The sequence below is a fragment of the Rhinoraja longicauda genome, unplaced genomic scaffold (assembly GCF_053455715.1).
Source record: "Rhinoraja longicauda isolate Sanriku21f unplaced genomic scaffold, sRhiLon1.1 Scf001768, whole genome shotgun sequence".
Lineage (NCBI taxonomy): Eukaryota > Metazoa > Chordata > Chondrichthyes > Rajiformes > Arhynchobatidae > Rhinoraja > Rhinoraja longicauda.
Genome location: NW_027602983.1, coordinates 2364 through 11951, shown reverse-complemented (window position 1 = coordinate 11951; position 9588 = coordinate 2364). Strand labels below are relative to the sequence as shown.

Below are 9588 nucleotides of genomic sequence, written 5' to 3'. Positions count from 1 at the left end.
AGGGAGGAGGACTTTGCCCAGGCCACCACCACCCTTTTCACCGCTCTCAGGCAGAGGGGGTACTGCAGACGTAGATTAAGACACATTAAGGCAGACTTCCTAAAAGGCACGCAAGGGCCCAGACCCAGGCCAGGCTTGACACGCAACTTGCCACTAATAACAGGGTACGGTAGCATGGCCGTCCAGGCCCACAAAATAGTCAAGGGCCGCTTTGAACAATTCCAAAGAGGATTTGTCACACTGCAGGGATACAAAGCAATGTCAGCGTTCAAGAGGGCTAAAAACCTGAAGGATATCTTGGTCAGTACTAGCCTCCAAACGAGCTCAGGCTGCGGTCAAAGGCAATGTAGGGCCTGCATTCACTTGACAATAGCCAAAAACATAGAGAACACTGTGACGGGAAAGAGAAAGCAGATAGCACAGAGAATAACCTGCGAGCAAAAGAATGTAGTGTATGCAATTAAATGTAAGCAGTGCCACTTACTGTACATTGGCGAAACAGGCAACAGCCTCAGAGTCAGACTGACAGGACACATCAGCAACATCACGAGGGGAGACCAGTCCGTCCCCATTAGCAGACACTTCCAACAGCACGGGGTCCAGTCCCTTGAGATCATGGGTCTGGAAACAAACGTAAATTGGTCAACCGGGCGTAGGAAGAGGGCAGAGAGGCTATGGATCAAAGCGTTACAGACGAAAGAACCCAATGGCCTGAACCTAGCATAAACTCAAACTTAGGGTGGAACCTGACTGACTCCTAAAAATCGACAGAAGGGCAAGTTAAAAGGCGAACAGATTTGGACAAGGGTGATGAGACCGTGGGCCAGACTAAAGTGGCAGTATATGGCGAAAAGGAATCTCCAGGGGGAGATCATTAAGCGCCAGAGGGCATTTTGGCCTACTGTCCGACAAATCACAACCTAACCCTAACCCTAACCCTAACCCTAACCCTAACCCTAACCCTAACCCTAACCCTAACCCTAACCCTAACCCTAACCCTAACCCTAACCCTAACCCTAACCCTAACCCTAACCCTAACCCTAACCCTAACCCTAACCCTAACCCTAACCCTAACCCTAATGCACACGGGCCTCATCACCCGGGCAAATCATAATCGCAGGAGTGGCAGGCCACACAAAAGATTCAAAGAGTCAGGAGGGGGAAACCTAATCCACGGGGAAATATGGTATTAAGATACCAACCTAAATAGCGTTGACAAGAATAATTACAGGCACAGACTTATACATCCCTCCAAACAGGCAGGATGCAAACATATGGTTGGACAGGAGAGGGCAGTCACAGCATGAAGGGACATTAATACACAACTAAAGTGACCATCTCTGCAAGCTGGGGATGCTGTTTCAGATAAGATTACAAGGAGAAAGGATTATAATATGATTACAACTCTCAACACTCACCCCAACAAGAATGGCAATACCCCCCCACCCTCATCCCAGATCACCCCAAACAACCCAAAAGACCCTTGACACCTATACCCCTACCTCACAAGGATAGATGATACCCTCCACCCTCACCCCAGAGGGGGTCCCTGTGCTCCCTTCCCCACCCATAAATCTAACCCTAACACCAGACTACACCAGACCACCCCAAACAGTCCCCAAAAAACCCTAGGCACCCACCCTCAAACCGCAGCAAGTTAGGCGGCACCCTCCATCCTCACGCCAGAGATGGCCCCTGTGCCCACCCCCCAAACCTAACCCTAACAGCGGACTGCACTGGATCGCCCCAAACAGTCCCCAAAAGACCCTTGGCACCTACCCTCAACTATTACAACTCTCAACACTCACCCCAACAAGAATGGCAATACCCCCCCACCCTCATCCCAGATCACCCCAAACAACCCAAAAGACCCTTGACACCTATACCCCTACCTCACAAGGATAGATACCCTCCACCCTCACCCAGAGGGGGTCCCTATGCTCCCTTCCCCACCCATAAACCTAACCCTAACACCAGACTACACCAGACCACCCCAAACAGTCCCCAAAAAACCCTAGGCACCCACTCTCAAACCGCAGCAAGTTAGGCGGCACCCTCCATCCTCACGCCAGAGATGGCCCCTGTGCCCACCCCCCAAACCTAACCCTAACAGCGGACTGCACTGGATCACCCCAAACAGTCCCAAAAAGACCCTTGGCACCTACCCTCAACTCAACAAGGATAGGCTATAACCCCCACCCCCAGAAACTAACCGTAACATCGGGTTGCATAGGCCCTCCCCAAACAACCCAAAAGACCCCCAAAAGAGGATCTTAAACCTTTGTAAATAGATGATTCAACCTGCATCAGAGGACCCCTTAGACCCAGAGACCCCCCATCACACCTGGAACACAGCTAGCTCCCCCAGAAAAGATGGACTATTGAAGGGAGCGATAGGACCCTTACACACTCACAACACGATGCCCACTCCCACCTCAGCCACAACCCCCCCCCCCACCACACAATGGCCACAGACCAGGTATGGGTTTGCAAAGCACACTCACTCACAACAAAGATTGCAGAACATGATAATAGACAGGAGGCCAGAGGAATGCAGAAAACATTAACAGCAGATCAAAAAGCAGGAGGCCAGGAACACAACCAAAGAACACAAAGAAGTGGACCGACGAGTTGAGACAAAGAATAGGTATGACATCAGCAGTCCCAACCAAAGTGACCGGTCCTAAGACAACACATGGGAGGAATAAACCCAGAAAGGGAGGTACTTTCAACCCACCCTTTATAAACCACACACCGACCAGAAGTAGATCTCTTTCCCTGATGAAGCTACAGCGATAGCGAAACTGGAAAAGTCGTTGCCCAGTCGGGAAGAGTTCGGCAAGCGGTCCCCGCAAGCTGGAAAGAAAACCAAAGACTTGGTGAGCACCTTGGTGTTAACCTTACGCAGCTAGAAATAATTGATGTAAAGAATTGATGTTTATAGTTTACTGCACTAGCATTACAGTACAGTTTATTACAGTATAAGTTTTCTCCACACTGTACTAACCAAACCAGAAATGAGTAATAGCATGCAGATGGTAGGGGGGCAGAGTTTAACAATGGGAATCTCGACCAGCACAGGAATCAATCGAGACCGAGGGATTCCTTTGCAGTTACTGTTCGAGTGATTTATAAAATGGCCCAGACTCTACACCATCTGAGGGTTCTGCAAGAGCAGAGCCAACCTCCTAGAGGTATCAGGAGACAGGCGAGGATATTGACACACTTTATAAAACCGGCTAATCCCACCCAGGCAACATTACAAAAATTGGCCTCTAATGCTGACACCTGGGCAGAACAAACATGACAAATTTTGGTGGAACATTACCAAAACAGCTTGTATGATCTGGACAAAGTGTACCTGGAGGGCGAACCGACCAATCGGGTCCAGGAGGCGGTCGCCAAAGCCTTAATTTGGAACAAGAAAAATTTGGGGGATAAATTTAAAATCCGAATTGAGGATTTGAGAGAACGAGTCTTGGGCCTAACCTCAGAGACGGGACTGAGACAGAGAGGCAGCCTGCGGGAGCCCCAGCCCCGCAGGCACACCGCCGCAACTTCCAATGTTGCGGTACACATACCGCAGGCGTTGTTTGCTGTTTCGCAGGAGAGCCGGATCGACCGACCCCAGGCCGAATGGACGACCGCCCGGACGGCGCCCCGACCCGCTCCTGCTCCCCGCAGCCCCGACATTACTCCCCCCACCACCCCGGTGCGCCCACCCATCAGCCCCGAGATCGTAGTGTTGCGGCGGCTGGACCTCCTGGCGCAGGCCGGCTCCCCGCCACTCGACCCCCAGGCCAACCTCCAGTGGGACAGCGCGGTCCCGTCAGAGGACTGGACATGTTGCCCGAGCACCGAATCACCCAGCACGTCAGCCCCGATCCACCGGGGCCCCGACACTCACGCCCAGTTGCCCCGTAGACCACGGGTACAGCGGAGACCTTCCCGGGGTGAGACCGAATCGAACGCGCAGCCTGCAGGGCCTCAGCCCGGAAATGACGTCACTGCCCCGTTGCAACAGGCAACCTTGTCCCCCCCGACAGTTCCCTCCCGCCCGACAGTTCCCTCTCCCCCACCGGCTCGTTCCACATCCACACACAGGGTCCCATCACCCAGGGAGAGACCAGCACGCAGGACCTGCACACAACAGCATAGGGTCCCCACGGCCCCGACCACCGACACAGTGAGGGACTCACAGGACGACTTCCAGCAGCACACACAGGGAGGTCCGGTAAATAACAGGCAGAGACAGGCTGAAGTAACTAGGCATCCCAATTCAAAACAGAAGAATGTAACCTGGAAACTCCAGCCCAGTAAGCCCGTTTTAATAATTGGAGATTCCAACATTTCTAGGATCCCAAAATGTCCCAACGACAACACACAATTGGACAGCTATCCAGGAGCCAAATTTATACATGGCACTGCCATCCTCGAGAAATTAGGGGAATGCCCAGAAACTCAGAAAGTGGTTCTTTCAATGGGCATCAATAATCGGACACAAAGACCACTGACGGCCATCAAACAACTCCAAGCACTAGTAAAGATGGCCAGTCGTAAATTCCCTAATGCTAGCATATGGGTCCCGGTCATCAACTTCAGCCAGTCTCTCCCAGCACCAGAGCAGGCAACACTCAGGCAGCTCAACGACCACATACAGACCAAGAGGCACATACCCGCTCTCCCTCCCGGCCAGTTCAGAGTAGGCCCAGATCACATTCACTGGACAGAGAACACGGCCCGAGCCATGATCCGAGAGTGGATGAAGTCTTTAAACTAATGGGGACACCATGCCAAGAGAGGCAGGGCCTACAATTAGGTAAAACCATCATCAACCTTTCCCAGACATTCACCCTCACCAAAATCCAAGAGAGAGTATTGAACAGGGGCCTCACCTTCGTCCCTACTCCAAAATCGCACAAAGAACAAGTACAGGGGGACCTGTTTAGATTCTATCGAGCCATCATGTTAATACACCACTTTTGTGACGTGGAGTCGGGGGAAAGATTACCCTTTACCCCACGCACAGGATGGACCCCAGATGAGGACCAGGTCCCTAGAGAGATCACAGAATTTATGACAGAAACAGCATCTGCCATCAGGGACATGCCCATGACAAAGGATAGGCCCAATCTCACCAGAAAAGAGAGGGAGGCCATGGCAGAACTGAGGGACAACAATGAGATAGTGATCAAACCAGCAGACAAGGGGAGCAGTATCGTCATCATGGACAGACAACAGTACCTGTTCGAGGCGCACAGACAACTGAACAAGGTAGAACACTACACCAAGTTAGATGAGCCTATATATAGAGAAACACAAGAGGAAATAGGGGAAATCTTGGAGGAGCTTAGGACGTCAGGATACATCCGACAGAAACAAGTAGAATACCTAACAGGAGCACAACCCAGGGCGAGGAAATTCTACATGCTCCCAAAGATACACAAAAACCCAGACACGTGGACGGTGCCTGGAGAAATACCTCCAGGTAGGCCCATTGTGTCAGACTGCAGTAGCGAATCCTACGGGGTAGCAGAATACATTGACCACTATCTCAATCCACTGGCACAGCAACACCCCAGCTACATTAAAGACACCTACCACTTCACTCGAATAGTCAACTCCCTTAGCATACCACCCGATGCGATACTCTTTACCATGGATGTGGAAAGCCTGTACACAAACATAGAGACAGACAGGGGGATAGAGGCGGTTAAAAACACCCTGCAGAGAAATCCTGACCTGGAGAGACCAGACGAGGCCTTAGTCAAATTACTTTACCTGGGATTGACAAAGAACGATTTTGAATTTAACGGGGAGTTCTACCTACAAGTTAAAGGGACGGCAATGGGGAAGAAGTTTGCCCCGGCTTATGCCAACATATACATGGCAGAGTGGGAAGAGACGGCCTTCCTGAAATGCCCCAAGCGCCCCATGTGCTACTACAGGTTCTTAGATGACATCTGGGGAGTGTGGACACATTCAGAAGGGGAGTTAGAGGGGTTCATCGACAAGGGGACTAGAGGTAAAAGAGCCATTAGGAGGCAGTGATCACAACATGATAAGTTTTACTCTGCAAATGGAAAGGCAGAAGGGAAAATCGGAAGTGTCGGTATTACAGTATAGCAAAGGGGATTACAGAGGCATGAGGCGGGAGCTGGCCAAAATTGATTGGAAGGAGGCCCTAGCAGGGAAGACGGTAGAACAGCAATGGCAGGTATTCCTGGGAATAATGCAGAGGTTGCAGGATCAATTTATTCCAAAGAGGTGGAAAGACTCTAAGGGGAGTAAGAGACACCTGTGGCTGACGAGGGAAGTCAGGGACAGCATAAAAATTAAGGAGAGGAAGTATAACATAGCAAAGAAGAGTGGGAAGACAGAGGATTGGGACTCTTTTAAAGAGCAACAAAAGTTAACTAAAAAGGCAATACGGGGAGAAAAGATGAGGTACGAGGGTAAACTAGCCAATAATATAAAGGAGGATAGCAAAAGTTTTTTTAGGTACGTGAAGAGGAAAAAAATAGTCAAGGCAAATGTGGGTCCCTTGAAGACAGAAGCAGGGGAATTTATTATGGGGAACAAAGAAATGGCAGACGAGTTAAACCGTTACTTTGGATCTGTCTTCACTGAGGAAGATACACACAATCTCCCAAATGTTCTAGGGGCCGGAGAACCTAGGGTGATGGAGGAACTGAAGGAAATCCACATTAGGCAGGAAATGGTTTTGGGTAGACTGATGGGACTGAAGGCTGATAAATCCCCAGGGCCTGATGGTCTGCATCCCAGAGTACTTAAGGAGGTGGCTCTAGAAATAGTGGAAGCATTGGAGATCATTTTTCAATGTTCTATAGATTCAGGATCAGTTCCTGTGGATTGGAGGATAGCAAATGTTATCCCACTTTTTAAGAAAGGAGGGAGAGAGAAAACGGGTAATTATAGACCAGTTAGTCTGACATCAGTGGTGGGGAAGATGCTGGAGTCAATTATAAAAGACGAAATTGCTGAGCATTTGGATAGCAGTAACGGGATCATTCCGAGTCAGCATGGATTTACGAAGGGGAAATCATGCTTGACAAATCTACTGGAATTTTTTGAGGATGTAACTAGGAAAATTGACAAGGGAGAGTCAGTGGATGTGGTGTACCTCGACTTTCAGAAAGCCTTCGACAAGGTCCCACATAGGAGATTAGTGGGCAAAATTAGGGCACATGGTATTGGGGGTAGGGTACTGACATGGATAGAAAATTGGTTGACAGACAGAAAGCAAAGAGTGGGGATAAATGGGTCCCTTTCGGAATGGCAGGCAGTGACCAGTGGGGTGCCGCAAGGTTCGGTGCTGGGACCCCAGCTATTTACGATATACATTAATGACTTAGACGAAGGGATTAAAAGTACCATTAGCAAATTTGCAGATGATACTAAGTTGGGGGGTAGTGTGAATTGTGAGGAAGATGCAATAAGGCTGCAGGGTGACTTGGACAGGTTGTGTGAGTGGGCGGATACATGGCAGATGCAGTTTAATGTAGGTAAGTGTGAGGTTATTCACTTTGGAAGTAAGAATAGAAAGGCAGATTATTATCTGAATGGTGTCAAGTTAGGAGGAGGGGGAGTTCAACGAGATCTGGGTGTCCTAGTGCATCAGTCAATGAAAGGAAGCATGCAGGTTCAGCAGGCAGTGAAGAAAGCCAATGGAATGTTGGCCTTCGTAACAAGAGGAGTTGAGTATAGGAGCAAAGAGGTCCTTCTACAGTTGTACCGGGCCCTGGTGAGACCGCACCTGGAGTACTGTGTGCAGTTTTGGTCTCCAAATTTGAGGAAGGATATTCTTGCTATGGAGGGCGTGCAGCGTAGGTTCACTAGGTTAATTCCCGGAATGGCGGGACTGTCGTATGTTGAAAGGCTGGAGCGATTGGGCTTGTATACACTGGAATTTAGAAGGATGAGGGGGGATCTTATTGAAACATATAAGATAATTAGGGGATTGGACACATTAGAGGCAGATAACATGTTCCCAATGTTGGGGGAGTCCAGAACAAGGGGCCACAGTTTGAGAATAAGGGGTAGGCCATTTAGAACGGAGATGAGGAAGAACTTTTTCAGTCAGAGGGTGGTGAAGGTGTGGAATTCTCTGCCTCAGAAGGCAGTGGAGGCCAGTTCGTTGGATGCTTTCAAGAGAGAGCTGGATAGAGCTCTTAAGGATAGCGGAGTGAGAGGGTATGGGGAGAAGGCAGGAACGGGGTACTGATTGAGAGTGATCAGCCATGATCGCATTGAATGGCGGTGCTGGCTCGAAGGGCTGAATGGCCTACTCCTGCACCTATTGTCTATTGTCTATTGTCTATTGTCTACTTAATGCCCACCACCCTTCCATCAAAATTAAAGCTTTGACAAGCAGGGAGAGGGTAGACTTCCTCGACACTACAGTCTTTAAACTACCGTCAGCTGACGACCAAGTCCAAAAACTAGCCACCAAAGTCTTTTTCAAACCCACAGACACCCACACCCTTTTACACACCACGAGCCACCACCCAAAACACACCTTTAGGGGTATTGTCAAGTCACAACTGACACGCTTTCACCGGATATGCACCAGGGAGGAGGACTTTGCCCAGGCCACCACCACCCTTTTCACCGCTCTCAGGCAGAGGGGGTACTGCAGACGTAGATTAAGACACATTAAGGCAGACTTCCTAAAAGGCACGCAAGAGCCCAGACCCAGGTCAGGCTTGACACGCAACTTGCCACTAATAACAGGGTACAGTAGCATGGCCGTCCAGGCCCACAAAATAGTCAAGGGCCGCTTTGAACAATTCCAAAGAGGATTTGTCACACTGCAGGGATACAAAGCAATGTCAGCGTTCAAGAGGGCTAAAAACCTGAAGGATATCTTGGTCAGTACTAGCCTCCAAACGAGCTCAGGCTGCGGTCAAAGGCAATGTAGGGCCTGCATTCACTTGACAATAGCCAAAAACATAGAGAACACTGTGACGGGTAAGAGAAAGCAGATAGCACAGAGAATAACCTGCGAGCAAAAGAATGTAGTGTATGCAATTAAATGTAAGCAGTGCCACTTACTGTACATTGGCGAAACAGGCAACAGCCTCAGAGTCAGACTGACAGGACACATCAGCAACATCACGAGGGGAGACCAGTCCGTCCCCATTAGCAGACACTTCCAACAGCACGGGGTCCAGTCCCTTGAGATCATGGGTCTGGAAACAAACGTAAATTGGTCAACCGGGCGTAGGAAGAGGGCAGAGAGGCTATGGATCAAAGCGTTACAGACGAAAGAACCCAATGGCCTGAACCTAGCATAAACTCAAACTTAGGGTGGAACCTGACTGACTCCTAAAAATCGACAGAAGGGCAAGTTAAAAGGCGAACAGATTTGGACAAGGGTGATGAGACCGTGGGCCAGACTAAAGTGGCAGTATATGGCGAAAAGGAATCTCCAGGGGGAGATCATTAAGCGCCAGAGGGCATTTTGGCCTACTGTCCGACAAATCACAACCTAACCCTAACCCTAACCCTAACCCTAACCCTAACCCTAACCCTAACCCTAACCCTAACCCTAACCCTAACCCTAAC

At 49.7% G+C, this 9588-nt stretch overlaps 1 long non-coding RNA gene across 1 annotated transcript; it reads right to left on the bottom strand.

Annotated features, from left to right (window-relative positions):
- Nucleotides 1–490: 490 nt before the first annotated feature.
- On the bottom strand, nucleotides 491–9211 carry LOC144591762 (uncharacterized). The gene is made up of 3 exons (XR_013547010.1): nucleotides 9076–9211; nucleotides 2738–2856; nucleotides 491–621 (listed from the first exon to the last, which is right to left on the bottom strand). It is a non-coding gene; the product is annotated as an uncharacterized LOC144591762 (long non-coding RNA).
- Between the last annotated feature and the right edge of the window lie 377 nt (nucleotides 9212–9588).